Genomic DNA, 22,551 nt, shown 5'->3' on the forward strand with positions numbered 1-22,551 from the left:
CTATGAATTGAAAAGCTTTCAACTATCTCAAGATCAAATTCCCACAGTTTAGTGATGCCATAATAAAGCAAACTTTGTTTTTATTCATCTTATATTATGGGAATTCATAAAATATATAATACCGCATAAATTCTAAACTAGAGCTTAATTAACCTTACTTTCTAAAGTTAGCGTGGTTAAAATCTGTAAAAAAATATATCAAAAAACCAATTCAAAGTTAAAATTTGTTGACCAGTGTAATATTCTTCGTGTTCTTTGCTCAAAAAATCTCCCCACGACTGATTTTATAACGGAATTAATTTTCCATTTATTTACCAAATTAGATAGTGATCAAATCGCTGATTTTGTGGTGGATTCGCTATGCGACACATCACGTGTTTTTCATTTTCTTCATGTTTGTCATCCACATTGTTCAGGGAATAGAAAAATGTCAAGGGCGAAACAAATAATTAGCAACGCAAGCCTATAATTTAAATAAAAAGTTTAACCATAAATATTATTACTAATAAATTGCTATTCTGGGAGATCACCTAATTGTTTACTTAAAATTATCTCTGGGTGTTTCGCCGAGTTATTTAGATATTTTGTATTACTTAGTTTCTTTTTTCATTTTTGTTCTTGAATTGAATGACAATATAATCTGTTTTAAACCTGAGGCGATTAAAAGGTGGTACAGTTGGAATGTTTTAGGAGGAATTAACTAGATAATTAAAAGGAAAGTTAATTCTACGCATTTTTTTAATCTAAAATCTGGTTTGCCAATCGTTGCAAATGACGTGAAGGACTAGAATCGCGTTTTGTGATGGAAACGGAAATATTCCGCTTAAATATTGACTTTAAATATTAGATATTCGTACTTCTAATAAATCACGAATTTTCCAAATAAGTGTGTACTTGAAAGCTGAAATCTTAGGCCACCGCTTACTTAGCAGTTACAGTTATTGCAGAAGCTTTAAGTATCTTACTATCCGCCAGCGAGCGTCTCGAATGCAAATTAAAAAAATTATCAAGATCTCTCGTCTTCCTGTTCACGCTTCATTTTAAGATAAATTATCACCAGATCAGAATCAGATAACAAGTTCACACTTTTCCACCGAGTTCTTATCTTGTTGCTTTTGCGGCTCAGAGCCGTTTACCAAGGAAAACATTTTTATCAATCCAACTTTTCCCAACAAATTTTAATGGTCCAACTTTCTGTTATTCTACAAAGATGTCTGAACTAATTCAATTTTGCTCCTACACAAATGTCAAAACGGAGACATAGCTCTGCGCTCTCATTTAATATTCTTTTTCTAGATTAATTTTTTTTTCGGTCGCACTGATACCGAAACAATTGAAAATGTGTTTTAATTAAATTCGTCCTTCAGACAAAGTTCTCTCGTACTCGGTGTCAGAACGAGTACTCTTTACGATGCCCGCTCAGTTGTTGGTATGTTAAATTATTATTCCGTAAACGATACTTATTATAATATTAATGGGATGATTCTGAATTTCGCATTTCCTAAGACCGGTCCTGTGCCAGAGATGCCTCTAGCTAGTAGTAATTTTCACGCCCTCATGTCACGACCACGATAAAATACAAAACAAAATTATTTACATAGAGGCTAAATTTGCATTAGAAATTCCAGTGTTATAATGAGGAACTATAAAGCTTCGGGATGACCGCGCAAGGGGACCAAGTAATGAATGAGTTTTTGGTCGGGTGAAGAAGCGGAAAGACGAAAGTGAAGATAATGGTTCGATAAAATGGGGAAACCGCAAAAACGAGACCGTCGGGATTAATTGTTAAATCTCCATTATCGGCTGGAGGTAATGAAGAGCGGTCGCATCTGTAGCGTAACATTTTATTTACGGTCTTCAGAGGTGAAGGTTGTTTCGGATCATTACTATTCCGAGCCAATATTTTCCTAAAGCCATAAAATCCGTCACAACAAAACAGCTTCGAGTTCATTGAGTACGGTTGTGGTTGATTACGTCGGGGCCCCGGTCCGGTCCCGACGAAACGGGAATGGGCCGTTAATTAAAAAATGAATTAGTAAGAGGAATCTGTCATAGAGCAAATGAAATGCCAAGCCGAAGCGATTACATATGGGTCCAGGTAGACGACGCGCGGCGGCGTTGGTGGATGAAACAAGAATTAGATTGACTTTTCATAAAGTGCGGTCGGATACACAATTAACCGCCTTAAATTAGGTTCTATGAAATATTTTAATGAGTTCCTATTACACGGGGCGCTCACCGATCAGGACGTCTGTCTAGCTTTCACTCGCGAAAAGGAAACAACCACTCGCCCCTTGGGAACGGGAATCCAAAGGAATGCGCCATTTTTTCGCAACTGAGATACCTACTTGGCTTTAGCACATGTTCTTGGAAGCGTTGTGTTTTGCACGATGGTACAGCTATAAATCGAAATAGGGACTAACGTTTTCTTATTTATGGTGTCTACTAGCCTCTGTATAATTTATATTACAACTTTTGTATAAAAAATACGATGAGCTTGATCAGAGAAAATTTAACGAGGGGAAAAACAAAAAAAGTTGTATCGAGTTTGTTAAGATTTACATTTTTACGATGGCCAAAATAAATTAATGACCAGTGTAAATAAATCAGTCACGACGTGTAATATTTTGACACCTTTTGACTTTGTATAACGCAATGCATAAAATTTTTATCTTGAATTGTTGGGAAAATTGTTATAGTTATTTATTGCGGAGGTGTATTTTTTACTTCAAAATTTAAAATTCATTTCTTCGATACCTCCCTAGAAAGTGAGTCTGTGTCCATAGTTACCAGTGGGTGAAAGTTTCTCTTTCGTTCACTTCACTTTCGTTCACTGGTTCACTGGTTTTCATTCACTCCTAAATTTTTCCAATTCTTCCTGACAACGTAATTTTGATTTTTTAGGCAACATTTGATACCTCGGGGCCTTGCCTCCTCCAGGATATCATCAAGAACATATGTATAACTCTTCATCATCCATTTCCAAAATTTCCACAACGTGCACACAACCACTTTACTGACGTTACAGAACTTTGTTTATTTTGTATTTTATTTTTTTTCATAAGTAGTAACAGAGCCGTCCAAAAATGTGATTTATTTTTATTTAAAATTTTGACTACAAAGTTACAGACTCACTTTCTAAGGAGGTATCGAACAAAACCATATACAGCACTCAAGAGTAAGGCTGCTTTCGTTCACTTGAACGCAATTCGCGTGAACGAAAGCTTTGCCTTACTGTAAATAACTATCTAAATATGGTAATAGAGGGATTTGTCCAGGAATAACTGCGTTTGTCAAACCAATGGGGATATTATCCTTCTGAAATCCTCCTGCGACAGCGTTACTCTGGACCCAACCCTTAATTCCTGCAAAACTCGCTAATGATACTTATTTGAGTAGACAATCTGTCGAATACTCTGATTCCAAACGATTCGCACGCCTCTCCGCCGAACGTGAAGGGGCGGCGAAATTATTCAAATCGAGCCGTTGATGAGAAACAAATGAAGAGTTTCATGACCTACTATTATCGAGGAATGCTCAAATTCATGCAGCATTCCAGAGAGGGTATGTTTTTTATTTGTGTATAGTAAGTATGTGTGTGTCGATATCCAAATATTTTCGTTGCGTGTTCTGGCACACTTATTTCGTCAATTTTTTGGTGAATAATTTTCGTTTCTGGACGGACCTCCGCCACTCGTGACGTCACGCCGTTTTTTCCCGATAACAACGGCGACGGGTTAATTTAAATTCGACGAGGTGATGTATCGTTAATACGGTCATTTGTAATTGAAACAGCTCTTTGTATGAAAGGGGCTGTTATGCGAGGCAGTTGTGTGTTTTAAAAAACAGCCCCGTTGTAATCACCGAGAGAACCCTTCTGTAATCGCATATTGAATTGTCATCCGTCAAAGGAGGGATCTCCAAACCAAACAGTTTTAAACTCTCTTTTCATACATCAAATGACTGCAATTTTCGAGTATAATTTTAAAAGGGATCGCCGCGGCTCGAACAGAACTCGACCAAAAAGGGAAAAATACTAACAATTAATTTCATAACGTTCGTTATCCCGCGGGTCACAAACAGGAATCGACGCCGGCTGTCATTTGAGCCTTCGTGGGTCGCGTTTTATTAAACATAAACATGATTGAGGAGCTTTTGACAGATTAGCGGTGGTGTTTAATGAAAAGCACGTGCCGTCTAAGAGCTTTTTGTGCGCGGTAATAACGCCACGTGTAATATTGTAATGTGTAACTTTTTCGTGGAGCTTTTTTTAGCGTTTCAATAAGCGCCACAGGCCAAGCTGCATAAAAAACTAAGGACTGATACACACATCAGATATCATGTTATGTAATTAGGTGCACGTGACCAAGTGGACATCGAGTACAAGCATGACTATGGGTGTATAATTATACGAAATTGAATAATTGGACGTTTTTGTTTTTTTTTATACGGTCATTAGTGACCCACCGGGTGTAATGTTGGCAGAAGATTTTATGACTTGTACAAATAAATTTAATTCTTATTCGGCGTTCACTCCGGGCCAATAAATAGGTACGCACATGATTTTTACAATGAAGTCGGAATTAGCCATACGTTGAACAAGTTCTACCGTTTTTCTGATTTCTTTCCGGAAAATCTACTAAACTTGCCTTAGATCTAACAATAGATAATACTTAATTAAAAAATATTAATTAATTTCTGAGCAGTGATGTTTTCGCAACTATCTTTACCAATTCTAAATTAGATTGTCATATTTTTCAATATAATGTACCTAATAACAAACTCATAAGCTAAAAGATCCAAAAAATAAAAACTAAAGCATTCAACGTTGTTGGAGTAAATAAAAAACAATATAGCATTTATTAATTCAATTATTAAATAAACAGATAAATGAGTTATGAAATAAATGCCTTTTCCAGATGTTATATATTTTTTATATCAACGACAACAGACATACAGCAAAAATGAATCAATGTACCTACGTATTGTTATTTGTCTGATTAACACTCTAAAATATGAATTTCTACACCTTAGGAAATCGAGAAAATGACACTTTAATCCAGGGGTGGAGATGTGATCTTTTTACATTTTATTTAAATCAGAGTGAGCACACTTGCCATCACCAAGGTTGTGTTATACCGGGTATATCTATAAATGATTCTCGGGTCAAGCCAGCTTTGGAAAAAAATATTAGGTATTATGCCACCTCTTTGAAACAGATGCCCAATTTTAATTTATTATTAACTCTCACTTCTGACATTAATGGCGTTTTATTCGCGTTTTCAATCCAGTTTTCGTTCCTTATATTCGTTTTGTTACAGTTAATAAACACCAAAAATCTATATTTTTCAATACAAATTGCAAACACGTCCGGATTTAGAGCTAAACAGCCTGGGAAAATTTGTGAGGGTAAGATTTAGCGAACAACCTAACCTGAAAATGTGACATTTAGAATTTGCCGAATTTATTCTACATATCAAGCGGCACTTTCAAAATGTCTTCATAGCAAGTTGGACCAGACAATAATTTACAAATACTCTGTATACCTAAACAGTTTGTTTTACTTGTCACGTTTGTTTTTTACAAAATTTTGAAGAATGGGTTCCAAAAGTGATTCTGATGATTCTCCATCATATTTTCGAAGAAGCTGAAGCAGTCATTTTAGGGTTTAAAGTTTGATCTCCGTAAAGAGCAAAGAAATCCAATTATGCTGCTGTATACATGTTGAAATAAGAATAAAACTTGGGAATTTGTAAAAATATGATGAAGTGGATCAGGATTTACGAAATTAGAAATAGACAAACTTATTTAAATAAATGGCAAAAAAAAATGTAAATAGGAGTACAATATACACTTTACGTTAGCAAAAAAACTGAATTTGTCATTGTCATTACTAATACATATATATTACCAAGTCGGTCTTTTAATCATCGCTTTTTATTTGAACACAATTTATTTATTATCATTAAATAAGTAGATAAGAAAATTGTTGTAAATAAAAGACAAAATAAATATAATTTGATAAACATGTTACTTTCACCTATTTTTGGGGATTGTAAAATTTTGGTAAAACAAAGTTTAATAAACAGATGAGAGAAATTATTGTAATTTCGTTTAACTGAAAAAAGTTACATCTAAACTAACAAAGCATTAAAAATGTTCCTCCAAAAGTTAACTTTTCTTAATCATTCTGCGTGATGAAATACTATATTATTATACGAGTTTAATAAGACGCTTTATTATTACACGAGTGTGTTTAAAGCACGACGATCGTAGCGAGAAGTGCTTTAATGGAACGAATGTGATAATACGTCTTATTAAACGAGTGTAACATACTATTTTGGAATATGTAGTTATATTAACTAATATTTCCAAAACGGTGTATACAGGGTGTTTCTGAAATAGGTGCATTAATTTTAACTGGTAATAGAACTCGTCAAAAGGAACAACTTTTCTATCTACCATTTTGCCGAAAAACGATGTTTAATTCCAAAAAAAAATTGGAGAGATTTTTCGCTAAAGTAGCCCTACGCCACTAAATACTACAATGGCTAATTGAGATCAGCGCTAATATGAAAAAAACATCCATTTTCATCCAGAAAACGTGTTTTAACGCCGAAATCGAAATTCAAATAAATCTAGCCGTATAGCAAAAAATCCACTAAGGTAGCTTAGTTTTGGAGATATGAACGGTTTTAGGAAAATCTTTCCTAGTTTTTTAAGCCATTACGCAACGTTTTTCGCCAAAATGACAGAGAGAAAAGTTGTTCCTTTTGATGAGTTCTATTACCAGTTAAAATTAATGCACCTATTTCAGAAACACCTGTATAAAGAGAAACATATTTCATTATTTCCAGAGTCTATGGAAATGGATTCAGGGCTAGAAGATGATAGTTATTTTGATCTTCTTCACTAATTGTGTTAATTTTTCTTTGTTACTTTCTTTGCACTTCATGAATTTACTATTACAACATGTGGAACTCGGTTGATTTCATCATGCTCAATACCTACTAGTTTTGCTTGGTTCCCGATTATTATCCTTTTGTCTTGACAGCGTTCGAAAATTCTTTAAATCTTGGCAGCGCATAATTTATGGAAGCTAATTAAGCATCTTTGTAAAATACCAACCGCCCAGCCCTTTATAACTTGTGCAATCTAAATTGAAAGTAAAACTTTTACAGAGCTCCTTTCATCCTCAAAGCCTCCCACCGTTCTCCCGCTTGATCACGATGTGTTAAAACGTCGGTATCCATCCCCTTTATTTTTTCTTGGAATTTTATTAATTCCGCTAGACGCATTTCCTCACCCAGAAAAAAACCCGACCTCCGCCTTGGGGCGCTCCTTCGCCAAATCCATTTAAATCGGTCCTGGCCCACCTGGACTGTGCGTATATGTCCGTGAAACACCACCCGAGTGATTGTTTGATGTAGTTACGCCCTCCACTGAACCCCCAATTAACCGGTAGCCCGTTAGTTAGGTCTAATCATGACCTGATTGCTACCTGTTCACGCCCTGCACCGCCAAATTAATACACAATTTTATGACTCAATTAACTATCACGACGCTTTATTAAACGTCGATAATAATTTGTGATCAGTGCACACGCTGTATATGCATGTGTGAGACACACCTGACCTGGAGGCGTCCCCCCTGGAACAGATGATATCGTAAATTCTCCATGTATACGAGCGAGCTTTTTTAAGAGATCTTGTTTGCTTTCCGTAACAGGAAATGAATAGAACGAGCCTTTTACAAGTAATAATCTCTGCGGAGGCACTTAACGAACGCTTTAATTTGTTTCGTATTACGTTACGATCGTATGGACTCCATTTTTCATAGACATACTTAAAACTCGAATCGATTTGTTTTCACGGTGACCGGTTTCGCCACACTTAACTAATTGGAATCAGAGGCGAAGAAAAACCTGCCGGAGAAGAAGAGTGACAAACTCTCTTGATGCTAACAACGACAACTAGGTACTCTTGAACTGGTTCAAAATCGGAACGAAGTTGCGAAGAAGAATAAGAAAGAAAGAAAGCAAAACTATATACATTAGAACGGATATTGACAAAATGTTTATATTAACTTACTTAAGAAAAATAGATCGAATTTTATACCTACGTAAGGAATTGGAAGAATCTCCATTATAGAACATTAGCTTCTTATTACTACCAGACCACCTTAACTCTTTAATAATCCTTAACAATTACGCACCACGGATTACAGATCACGAATCAGTTGTTTAAATCTAACCTCACTTTTTGTTGCGTTGTTTGTGTTTTTACTCTGCAGACGCACGAATGGTGCGTTCACAATCGACTCTTCAACGCCCGATATTTTGATTTTGAAAGGAGTTCTCTGTCGCAACCTCTGTTTTAAGGAATTCACACTCTAGGACTAGGTCAACAGGACTTCCTATTTTTTCAGCATTCTTAACAGAATTTTGGGAGCATGGTTATTAAGGGTCGGCGACTGAATCCAAGCTTAGGTCGGTCAACAATCGGTAAATTGATGAAACCGACCTTTGGGACCATTTTGGCATTCAGCGCCGAAGCAATAACCCCCTTCGCCACGCTTCACCTGTAAACTTTCAAACTTTTAAATAAGTTGGTTATGAGCCGGGGTCAAAGTGGTCACTTTGGTGTGGTAGTAAGATAATTAACTCCGGAGTTAATATTTGTTGAAACGACTTGACTAATGTTTATTTGTGGAAATTGACGACGAGAGTGATGGAGTGACGTCCGTTACCCAATATTTCCACTCGTTAATTACGAGAAACCAACCTCAAACTACCGAACATCAATTAACAAATTAATTAATTTCCTTTTGTTGGTTGGTAAAGCGGCGCCCCACCCCGGACGCTATTTGTTTAAAAACGTAACGAACCGATCTTGATTTATTTTTTTGTTTTCTCCTTTCAGAACGTAATAGAATGGTCATCACGCGATATATTTTAAAAAGGGTGTCGGTATCTTCAAAAGCGCCCTCAAATCCCTATAAATCTGTTGTTGGTCCACTCCCTCCCCCGCCCCACTTAAGTGTGGCTAATTTGCTTGGATTTTTTTAATAAATAATGGTTCGTGTCTGTACCATTATGATGTTTCAGTGGACCTGGTGCGCTTTAGACAAAGGATCTCGGTGAGGGTCGCTGTAAACAATACTTGGAAACGAGAGTTTATGGTTTTTTGGGGTAATTTTCATGACAAAATGTGATAGATTGATTAGTAGATTAAAAGCTGGAATGGATTGTAAATTATGTTTTTGGGTAATGTTTGTACTCTTATGATGGATCGTGCAGTTATCACGCAATTATTGGCCGTTTCTGTCGTTTTTTTCTTAAGCCAGGTTGACCCCGGCTCAGGTATTCACGGCCACACAGAGGCGTACGATTTTTTTCACTCTCACTCATTGTTCTTTCATTTATAACAATATCCATCAATTATTATCAATGCTTGATACAAAAAAACAAAACAAAAAATATTTAGATACTTTCATAAAAACTGATGCTTCTACCGTTATTCAATTTCAGATTTTTAATTTAAGTTAAAACAGTTTTAATTTGATATTTTTCAACATTATTATTGAAATTATGTTTTAACATTTTTTTCTATCAGGCTTCTACTTTGCATGATGAGGCAGTTACAGTTACAAGTTACAGCAGCCCATGCCAATCTGTCTTCAAAAACAGAAATTTAAAATTATGCTCACAAAAGTCCGTCATTTATTCCACTTTGCCATAAAATCTATATCGCCAGTTGCAGAAAATAATATCCTTTTTTAATTAGAATTGTAATTTATAATTTGATTTATATCTTATTTTCTTTTGAATTAACAAAGAGACTTTCAAACGTTTGTAGAACTGTATATTTCACTTTTTAATATGTAAATGACAATCTGCAACACATAAATAACAACTAGAGCTACAATTTCTTTAAGATAAACAAGATTTATACGTTTAATAAATTATTTCGATGCTAGTTATAGTTTAACTAGGTTTACAGAACATACAGGGTGATTTTGAAAGTTGTGCAGAAATTTTAACCACGAGATACTGGCTTTATGTAGAACTCGGAAAAAATAAAAAAAATCTATGTCAAAAAATAAAATGACATTTTATAAAACATGATAGATATACAAGGGTGTACTTTTAAAATGTACTGAAATTTTACCTACGAGGTTGTAGGACAACGTAGAAAACTAAAAGCAATTAAAAAAAAATTGTAACTCAAAAAATAAATGCAATTTTATTTTTTGACATAAAATTTTTAAAATATTTTTTCCGAGTTCTACATGAAGCCAGTAGCTCGTGGTTAAAATTTCTGCACAACTTTCAAAATCACCCTGTATACAAATAACATTACAATATGCTTAATAATTAATTCTAATGATAGTATTGTAATGCCAAAATTACATAAATTAATTGCATGTCATTAATTGCTATAGAAAAAGAAATGACGATAAGATAAAAGTAATGATTTATTATTACCTGATAGGAATATCCGTAATGATAAATAAATCCGGCCTCAATGCCGTGACCATTTTAGAGTTAAATAGTATCTAATGTTGTCTCTAATATGCGAAAGACGTTAATCATTTATTGTTTCTGACTCAGAAGTAACAATGTAAAAAGATTCATCTGAGATACCAACGTAATAGTATGTGGTGTACTGATACTAAGTGCTTCGATGCTCTCAGTAAACAATTCTTCTGTTTATTCCGCGATCATAACTGCTTCATCACATGAAAAAATCTACTTTTTAATTTTGGAATTAATCAGGAATCAATGAGATCTAAAAGATTTGAGGGTTGCTCGAAAGTTGGTGAGCCCTGGTGTTTTCACACCATACTTATGTCTTTTCGTCAAAATAGTGAACCCATGAATTATTTTCAATCTAACAAATCTTGTAGGAAATTCCTCCCAATTCTGATTAATCATGGCAAAATTTATAAAATCTTTGGACCAGTTCCTGACAATTTGATATGAAGCAATATTTTTATGAATCTTGTTACAAAAATACTTCATACAAAAATATTTCATTAGGTATACTTCTAAATTTTTTTTGAAAGTAGTGGTAGTTTGGAAATTGCTTTGAAAATTTGAAGATTCAAATTATTAAGCAGGTCAAGTACATAATGTAGCTCCAAAGATGATAAAGATTAATTTGGCACTTTGTCTCAGAATGCATTTAGCAGCACAAGGTCGTGCCTTTGTAGATCAAAACTAGATAGTTGAGAACTTATCAAAAGTTTTCCAACATCAAAGCTTTGTTGTTCTAATTACCTTTCATCACACTTTGGGGTTGCTTTAGTCCGTCATCTCAAGACTAGTGACCTGAATTTAACTTTTTGTTAAGTGTAAAAAAATGTACTGGTATTTAACCTGTGAAATATTGTCTGCAACAAAAATTGATTGTTGCTTGAAACGTGAGCGTATTTAAAATCAAATTTGAAGGTGTCCCTGTCTCATTTCGGGACCATAAAACGTCCATTTAGTTCCGCCACTGCTTATACGGCTTTTTTAATAACTTCCCCACAATCCGACTTAAGTGCTCGCTAATCTATTTTAGACCTCATCTTAGTTTTATAGTTTCGCATCTTTTTTTATTGCATTCCGATCGGGCCCCACCACGATGGAATCATACTGCTCTTCGGACCGGAACTCATTTATCCTCTTTGCTGCCTCTCTAATAACGCTGCTGAAATTACATCATTTTTCTAATCGACGAAATCCAGCCGCGAAACGATTTCCTTTGTCGTTTTTGCGCCAGCGTTATTTTTACATTTAGTCCCCCCCTTATCTTTTATTTAATGATCTCCGATACATATCTAAATTGCGGAGTAATTGTCGAGCGGTGGTTAAAAGAGCTTGAAATTGTCCCTGGGTGATATTTACATAGAAGCACGCACCCCATGTCTCTCTCCATTGCTTAATTAACCATGAGATGATCTCGGCGGGACCACATGGCTGGGGAGGGCCTATTACGCACCCGTCATTATCAATACAAATATTAATAGGGAAACATAAATCAAATTGCGGATCCGACGTCAGAGAAGGCAAATTGCCAATCTACCAAGAAATGAAAATGTAGGACAAAGGTCGCCGACAAAAATCGCTTAACAAACATTATTAAAGCCGTGTTTATCATGCTGGGGCGCAGCCCCGATGGTCTGAGGGATGGGGTTAAGAACTGTCACACTTTATACATCAAAGTCCAAAAAATTTAATATTTTTGACGTGGGTTTTCATAAGGAAGGGAGCAATACAGAATCAAATTTAAACTCTTTCTTTTCTTTCTTTGACGCTATTGCAGTTACCCTTTCATTCTGTTTGCCTAACTTGTTCCGTTTTTATGAATTCAAATAATTGTGCACGTTTTGTCACGATAGATTGCAACGCTAAAGAATTTTCTTCAGTAGAATGAGTTGAACAGATATTTGCATAAACATAAAACATTCTAATTGTGGATCAAGAAGTCAATGAAGATTGGAAAGAGTGATATCCTAATCTAAAATGGAATAATTTTTTTAAATTATAAAACTTTTTACTGTCGGTCTTTTGGACTTGCACGAAAAAAAGTTTCCAAATGGCTGCGAGGTTTTCAGCAGTTCTGCTGAAGAAACGACTACGCTTCTTCCTAGGTATCAGCATGCATGTCTATAGTCTATACCAAAAAAAAAAATGCTGACAATTGGGGGAATGGGGAGGTTTTGAAAATTAATTTCGCCGGTCAAAAAATTAAAAAAAAAAAAAATATTTTGATACTGGTGATAAAGACATGTCCACTGAAGGGATATAAGACACAACAAATTTGATACATTCAATACAAAAAGTTAGGGATAAGCTAAATAAAAACGTAAACCTGCACACCGGGGATATGTTTTTATTTACCCTAATTGACAGCCCTAATTTTTTCTGCGCAGCATATTATGGCAGTCATTTTAAAAACTATTTTCAGAAACAACGCATTTTTCGTAGTTACCGCTTTGAGATTTTTTTTTTTAATAGCCATAAATTGGTAAATTTTAGGAATTTCACTACAGTATTTTGAAGACATATTTTAGAAACTATACTGTTAGAACAAAGTATTAGAAAAAAAAAATTTTTTTGAAATTGCTACACTAGAATTATGTACAGTCGTTGACCAAAATAAAATAGGACAAAGTGTTACCTTAGACAGTTTCACAATTCAAAAATTTGTGTAGTGTAACTCAGGCGTATGTGTCTCAGATTACAACTTGATTTGACTTGACGATTGATTTACAAAAAGTTAGGTTGTGTTTTTTCACTTGTCATCTCGTCACTGTCATTTTGTTCAATTGAATGATTCTGAGTTTTTGAAATATTGTCGAATGATGACACTTATCAGAATTGTTTTTTTGTTTTTGACACTTTTGTTTCCTAAGAGATGGATTTCGCAAAAATATCGAATTACGCAATCGAAATTTACTTTGTCCTATTTTATTTTGGTCAACGTCTGTACCTACCTCATAAAATATAATGTTCTTTATATACTGTAGAATTCTTACCAATTTTTTTAGTATATTTCGAAAAATGCCTGTTATCAATGAGACTTTTTGACTGACTGACATTTTTTTCTCAGTAAGAGAAGTAAAATATGTTTTTTAATCGCAAGGAAACATTTTGAGAATATCTGGATGGTACCAGATTCAATAAAACAAACCTTTGAAGCAAAACATTTGCTAGGCATCGAAGCAATAGTATATTATTATACGAGTTTTATAATAAGACCCTTGATTGGTTGGGGCACGACGAACGCAGTGAGGAACGAGTGTCACAGTGCGTCTTATAAACCGAGTGTAATATATGTACTATTTTTTCTACTTTATCGCATTAATTTGATAAAAGCGCAAAAATCTAAGGTAATTGTTCACTTTAACTACTTCTGGAATTTTCGCGTTTTTTCTGGCTAGAGAGCCTCAGGACGTCCTCCTACATCGTTTCCCACCAGTCAAACCTTGTGCAAGTGAAAATTTTCCTTACCCTTTAGTTATACTAAGACTTGGCGCGACCTTGACGCAACCTTGAAACACAACAAGAGAAAAAAAAGGCATTTGCACAAGGTTTGAATGGTGGGACATGATCTAGGAGGACGCCCTGAGACTGTCTAGCTAGAAAAAACGCGAAAATTTCAGAAGTAGTTAAAGTGAACAATTACCAAATCTAATTATGAAATCATCTAGAGACTTTTGTGTGGCATAAGTTATGGTGAAATTTATGTCAAATGTTTTAATTATTAACAGGAGCTCGCTAGAGATGCCGGACGCCGGCCAGCGTGCTATTATAGCAATACCAACGTAATACGTAAAAAACAAAACAAAAAACAAAACAAAAAACAAAAACAATTTCACAGAAACTTCCTTTGTGACACTACTTTTAGTTTCACTAAGACTCACTTATGATACCAAATTTTTGTTAGGATACTTGAATCAGATTTAATTCAATTCTAGTTTCTCTTTCGCACATCAAAAAATATTGATACAGAAGATTATTAAATTATGATAAAATAACTTTACTTGCATTTTTTTTTTTTGGTCACATTGTGGCTTTACAATCAAATGCTAAATTCTTCTATAATTGTAATGAGATTTTAATTGACATTTAAAAATAATGTTCAGTGTCGTAAAGCCATGACATTAGCGGAGGTTAGTTTAGGTCGTGTCCAATACTAATTACATGATTTTATAAATTTTTAGTTGGTACTCAAAAAGCAAGTCGACATTTGACCTAACATTTATCTTCTCCGAGGATCTCTCTGTCTACAATTTCTCAAGCCTATTCCCTCAATTCAGTCAAATCCGATTTTGACAAGTTTTACTTAAAACTCCTTTACACAAATCAACTCAATAAAAAAATTATTTGTAGCTCTTTATCATGTCGTTTCCTGGTCTCGTATTTTTCTTCCTGGTGGGTCCAAGCAGTTCAATTAAAATTTGAACTTTTCCGTCTTTCCGACGTGACCGTCCCTCTTTGACATAGCCCCACATATGCCGGACATTAGACTTTTTGTACAATTTTGAATACGTTATGCGGTCATCGCCCAAAAGAGCGAGCCAGCGCCTGTCCAGAATACCTGTCATGACGTGACCGACGCCCTCAAAATACTCTCCGCCTGTCATACAAAAATTAAGAATTTTTTGCTCGTTCTCCGCCCCTGATATGAATACGAGACGCGGTGAAAGTTTAGCAGAAATTAAAGCCGGCGCAAGCCCCCCATTTCGGTGTCTTTTATTTCGACGAAATTTCAACCGAGATGTCTTTTTAATTCATGCACATGTCATACGATCTGTCCGAAAAGACGGTGTTTGTGAGTTCTGGTATCGTTAGCGAGCATTCTTTGACCACGTGTATAATTAGGTATGGTAATGCTTGACGGGCGGCGAGGGCGAGGGTCTAATGAAGGGGCCCTCAACGGCCGGAGTCTTCAGCGCCCGCGGCCGTTTGGCACGCACGCGATCTCCAATCTCAATTCTTCCCCGACCGCCTCTCGTCGCATTATTGGAATTTTTTAAAGTTGGTCGGACTGTTATAAAATCACACCCCTAGGTATCATCCGTCATACGTGCAGATATGCATACTTCTGTCATAATCTAATTACGTTGAACACTTGCTAACAGCGAGATTAGAAAGGGCGCCAATTTGGCGCCTTGAGGCGTGCCACTTTTTTCCACCACTGAAAAAATGTAATAGTCGATAATTATTGTGCCACACTGACAGCGATTCTTGACAGAAGAAATCATTTAACACACTGGACCAATCGCTTTTCTCGCACACGGAAATATACCCAACAGTTGTATAATCACGTCCAAGAATGTTAATTAAAAAAATGTAACACTTACCAACACCAGAGCACCTATTTTTTACGTGGAAATCGTGGAGTACCAAAAAATATTTTCCTTGTAATCATCTTCTTGTTATTCTTCTTGAATTGGTTACTCTATTTGAATCCACCATCGCTCTAGTAGTTTTCTTTTAAATCAAAGTAGGTACTTGTCAAATGACAATTTAAATCTAACCTCATTTCATAATGTTAAAAATATTTCTTATTATTTTAATAGTGGTAAATGCAAGAATAATTTTAGCCCTCTGTGCTACAGAATTTTCCTTTTAACTTCTTGCTTATGTTAAATACTTGTACCAGATCTGAAACGAATTTTAGGTTAGGTGTCAGTTGCATCAGAATTGATGAAAAATGTATGAAATCAAGACTTGTTTCTGGTTTTACTTGCGAAAGACTAAAATATTTTCGTTATCTGTTTTTGTAAATAAAGGCCGACCGTATATTTTGTAAGATAATGTCCGTCGAAAACTGCGCGGTAAATTACAGGGCGCTCCATTACCCGCCCAAAAACGCTAAAAACTCCATTTGTTATTGCGCTGATTGTGCATTTCCAATTTCATAAGGACGCAATAAAACCGAGGTTGGTGTAAAAAGGGCAATAAAAAGGGCGATAAAGAGCGCGGGATGCGACCCTTCAGGTCGGGGTCGTAACAGTAAAAGTGCGTTTTTCGTCGATAGAAAGAAAGATATGGGAATGGAGACGACGAAATCGGAGATATTGTGAATGTGTCGACCATTTTGTGGCAGGGTGTGTGATGGCCGCGGGCTACGATCGATGCGGTTGTGTCGCACCAGCAGGGGTCGCCACTGTCGCAGCGGGACTCCTCCACGGGGCTCCGACTACCGGAGTTGCGGACGCGCTGCAGGAGTTCACACGCCGCTTGGGCTCGACCGACGGACCATATTTACCACTTACATCATCATAAATCACTGGTCGAGGAACGGTTTTTGTGTATGGGCGAATGTCGACACGGATCTTTGTCATGTTGGGATCTATCGATGGGTCTTCGGGATAAAAAATGGACTCGATAATTATCAGGATAACTGAGCTGACACGAGTTACATCTTGACGCTTAAATACCGAATAATTAGATTTTTTTGAGCGAAACGAGGTTGGGCAGGCAAAAAGTGAGTTGTTTAGGTATGCAGCCAAAAATTTAGCACGATTATGGTAATTGGTGCTTAAAATTACATATTTCGTTTCTTCGCTATCTTTCTTCCTCAATTCCTTTAATTTAACTTATTATTTAATTTAATTTTACAGTCGCCCTTTTTTCAACAATTTCAAATAATTAAATTAACAATCCAGGCTTATCTTTAAATTGTGCTTGTATTTGTATTAATTTGAACAATTGACATTTACCTAGTCTACATCAGTGAGTGAAAAAAATTGAATTTTGTTTTTGCTACAGTGGCACTATTGCTATTATTGCAAAATTAGAACTCAGCAGTACTACATTCGACATCTTGTTTATTTTTGCTGATTATTTGCACTTAGTGAGTGTCTAATAGGCATGGAGTGTCTCAAAGTTCCACTTTGGAATCCAGATATTTGTTTATTTCTTATTTACACTCTTTTTAGTAGCATATGTTTTAATTCTCAAGGAGAATGAAAAAAGTAAAAAAAAACAATAATTTTTTATAAAAGAATACATGTACACATGTAGGTACACATATAATTTATAATTAAGGTGTCTACTTAGGGTAATTTGAAGTAAAAAAACTAAATACAGGTTTAGAATTATTTGGATTGCAATTTAATGAATTTAATTAGGGATTATAAAGTCTAATGAGGGTATCACAATTTGAATCTTACAGCTGGCGCTTGCGTTGAAATTTCATCCCTCTAAAAAGTGAGAATCTTTATGTTGTTGTTAACCCAGGTAGAACCCGAATAATGAATTTATTACTAGAGTAACACAAGTTCTTCTATTTAAAAATTAATTAAACCTCTCGTATCTGTTACAAGATTATATTTTTACAAATTGAAATATTAAAACTGAGGAGCTTATTTCTGATAATACACAGCGTAGGATATCTTTCAAGCAAGTGCAAGAGGAGGGACATTGCACACCAAGATAACAAGTGTCTTTATGTATCTAGTTTATTTGTTTTTTTTTAAATTCTGTTAACTGTATTCACCGTTAGATTAATTTATTTTACATTTAGTTTACATTCCTAAAAACAACATCTTTAGTATTAGGATTCAGTTGTGGAATTCCACTATCAGCTACAACAAGTGATGTGATTATTATCGATGACATCTAGGAGTAAAACCTAGTTCCTGCTCTGGCTTCACGAGTCATATCATTGATTATTAAACATACCTATGATAAATGAATAAATGAGGAACATTTAAATCCATAAACAAACGCCACGGACTTTGTTTTTTGATCACTCTATAAGATAACAGGTTCTTTTGTTTTATATTATGGTTGATATCCTTTTAGCATCCTATTTCTTTATTCTCTCTTGTATTAAATAAACAGAAATAAAAAAAAATAATAAATTCCCAAGGACCTTAAATTGTTATAGAGTACGTACACATACTCGTACCTACCAACTTTTTGCACTAGGAGTTTAAACACAACAAACAAATGATTGGCAGGAAAGGTTCAACGTAGATACGAATAAAAAAATTATAAGTGATGAGAAATACAGGGGCGTTATAAATGATTGTCCCATCGAAGTTGGCGTTGAAAACTCACACAAATTTTAGATGTGCCACCAGCCCTCGCAACGTTAGACAAACTATAATAGTAGACAGATCTCCACTATCGGCGATACTAGTCTCACTCATGTTATGAGGCTTGCGGCACATGCAACTACTTCACCAACGCCTACTGCGATGGGACAATCATTTATAATGACCCTGTATTTTTTACAAATTGTGAATAAAATGCATTCACGTTGTTTTGACGTGGTAAGCCATGGAAATGGTGCACTTAATTTGGTAGTAAAACTGTCTGTTGAATTAGGTTATATTTTTCCAAGTTTGAGGCTATAAATAGCGTAAATATCTAGTGCATTGTTGTCAGTTCTACTAGTTTGCAATAGAGGAATACTCAGACATCGCGGAAAATTCAGGAACATGTTATGTATATGTATTTTGATAGATCCGTATATCACTTTAGTGACGGAAAAAAAATAGTGTGTCCTACGTTAAAAAAATAAATCATGGCCTCCTATTATCCTAAACAACGTGAACGGGGTTTATGAGAAAATCGTAAGTTTGGTGATAAAAAATTCTAATAAGACAATTTAATTTGAGCTGAGCTGTGTTGTACCTATTTTTGAAAAATAATACAAGCTGAAAAAGAAAACTGAGCGACTACAACAAAATTTATTCATCTTTAAGATAAGTTTGATCTGGTGAAAAATAAAAATTCTCTTCTAAAGTTTGGCAATTTATATTTTTTGAAAACCCAAGTACATACAGTAAAGACAACTGAAGAAAGATTTTTTTTATTGATGTTACCCTCGTGGTTTATCAAACCAGAACTCAAATTTATATTCCCACATCTTATATTATAATGTGTTATTTATATTAACACATCATTAAAAGAAAATATAGAGGCCTTAATGAAATATAAATTTAAATTAATTACAGACAGAAAGCTTAATGACGTGTTAATGCTAATTCGGGGCTTATCTTGGAATTAATGTTTAATAAATAAATTAAAAAGCAACAGATGCACACAACTAAACACAAGAACAATTATTTATACGTACCCTGTCAGCAGATAATGAAAAATAATATATTCATGTTTTGATGCGATATCGTGAAAAAATAAAAATAAAATGTACTTTTGAATATGTACACATACCTATGAGGCAGTATATTTTTCCAGCGCAATGAAATTTACAGTATGTGAAAATGTACTTACCTTGGGAGCGGTTAAATGATTATTGTAACATGAAAGCTAGAGCCATTAAATAAATTGCAAGTGATGACAATGTTTTTGCGTGGAAAATGCGGCCGATTCAGCATACCCGTCATTATTTATTTTATTGGGAGATTTCATTAGAGCTCGCTAATGGTACGTTTAGCCCATGGTGATGGGCTCTTAATGGTGCGTTATATGTTTAAGAAATTCCACGGTTAGAATAATAACAAACCACAGAAAAGATTATAAGGTGGCGCGTAGATGCTATTTATAATTCTCTCGAAAAACGTCCTGAACTCCCACTAGAGCCCCAGAAAACACTCACACACACATGCACACACGTACCACTTCACTCTTCCCCAAAAACAATAATAACACGTTGCAGGCGCCCTGAAAACTGCCCCCCTATAAAAAAGACGGGATCGACGGAGTTGGCGGATGATTCGTTTGTTTGGTGGAAGAAAAGGTCAGCCGGGCGACTTGACCACCCTCGCTTTCGGGTCAGCTACGAAGTGTGTATAATTTGGAACGTTTGACCTGTGATTAGGCGGTCAGGACAGTCGGCGCCGGTGTGCCTAAGTGTCTATTTATTAGCCTAATCACAGGGTGCCTTGGAACGGGACGCGATGCGGCGTGCTCGGGATAGGCGGGACGCTGGGGCGGGACCACGACGACACGCCCATGACTCACGACGTAGATCACTCGATTATGCCGGCTATGTCTCAGTTATGCCGTCCTGAGTCTGCTTATGCAAATCGGGGGGCACGGAAGGACCCGGAACGGGTTACGCGACCATTTTATTCAGGAGTGATGGGGGCAGCCACCGTAGCTACGAGTACCCCTAAAACCCAAGGTCGAACCCCCTGACGGACTTTTTACGGTGGAGTTTCGACCGCCAGAATTAAATCCGTCAAATTGGAGACATGTTTTATCATCTCAGTGGCGTAGATGGTTTTACCTAAATTAATATGCTCAATTCTACCCCCTCGTTCGGGCGTGAGCTAGTAAAATTATGAGTAGAATACCTATCTACTAATAGTACTTACTAATCTGATATGAACAACAAAAAATCAAATAAGAGGGGCTTGTCGAAAACAACATTTCTGAAAACGTGCGGCGTGACTTACTAAAATGTCACCTGTCAATTTTTACATTTATGTCATTTTTAAATTTAGGTATAAACTTGGTTTTCATACGAGAACACAAATTATTCATGACAGAATTGTAGTTTCAAAATGGAAAAGAAGAAAATTGTGATTGTACTATTCCGGACACGGAATCTTGGCCAACATTTTTTAGACATTTCAAAAAAAAATGATGTAAACAGTCATTATTAGTGTCACTAATAAATGACACTTTGAAGTTTTTCTTGTGATGTCAAAAAAGCAGGGAAATGGCATTATCGAGACAAAAGTTGAGTTATATCCAATAAAAGCCAGTTCACACATATTTGTCAGTTAAATGTCAGTTGTGGCCCAGATTCCGTGTCCGGAATAGTACAGTCGCGGCCATTGAAATCTCAGACACGAAAGATTTAAACACTCTGTATAAATTCCGAAATTTGATTAGCGTAAACAGGATTTTCATCAAGGATTATAAAGTCAGTGTCAATTTTTGACATATTAGGGCAGAATCGAGTGTAAATTTTGAAATGCCACAATTTTGTGATTTGCAAAAATGTGTTAGACTGAGGGACGGTGTGAGTATAAGAGCCATTGCGAGATAAATTAATGTGGAAAAGGTTTGAGTGACATTTTGAGAAACGTCATTTTCAATCCCATTTACAAAGCCAAAAGTTTAGCGTTGTCAAAGTGTCTGAGTTTTCAACGGCCGCAACTGTACCTATACGTATCTACAGTGTGGAATAAAATGATTTTCATCTAGATACATAGTTACCTTTGCATTACCCTTGTAAAAATATAGTCGTTTTCAGTGACATCCGTGCTGTCACTATGACAGTATGTTGGCATTACTTGCTGTTTCGGTTTAGTAATTTTGAATTTCCTAATTTGGCAATTTAGCTTGACGCGGCAAATTGACAAATTCAAATTATTTTTTATAATTTCAAACAAATCAAGGAAAACATGTAGGTAATCTGATTTGAATTCCGAGGATGACCTAGTTTAACCATGTTTTACACCATGCTGAAGACTGAATTTTATTATTTGTTGTTGATGTTTGACGAAATAGCAATTTTCTTTTACCATAACCTCAATTTCTTGTTTGACATTTTTTTAACTAGAATTTGCTTATACTCTGAATCCTGGTTATGAATTTGTATGTACAATCTGCACCAACATATTAAAAATGACACTGACAGCACGGATGTCGTTGAAAACGACTATACGAAATGCCACTCTACAAAAAAAAGAAAGCCTAACCTCAAAATATACAATGTAAAGTATACAATATGTTTGAGCTAAGATCAGAAACAGATTTGAATTGATCATAAATAACTTACTATAATGTGTCAAATTTGTTGACAATTGCTTCGAAAGGTTGTTTGTAATCAACGTAATGTAATGAAAGAAATTAAAAATTGTCAAATTTTGAGAAGCATAAAATAACCTCAAAGTAACCAATAATAAATAAATGTGCCTTTTTATATTATAACAGAAGGACAACTTCAGCTATACCTAATCGTGTCTGTAGACACCAGTCTACATTGTCAAATTGGTGAATTCATCGCATCAACAAACGCCGCTCAGACATAACCTACAAGGATTTATAATTCTTCCTCTAGGGAACTCAGAAATTTTACCTTTGCAGCCAGATACTTTTTTTCAGGAGCATTATACATATAG

This window comes from Tenebrio molitor, chromosome 2 (genome assembly GCF_963966145.1).
Source record: "Tenebrio molitor chromosome 2, icTenMoli1.1, whole genome shotgun sequence".
In the NCBI taxonomy this organism is placed as follows: Eukaryota; Metazoa; Arthropoda; class Insecta; order Coleoptera; family Tenebrionidae; genus Tenebrio; species Tenebrio molitor.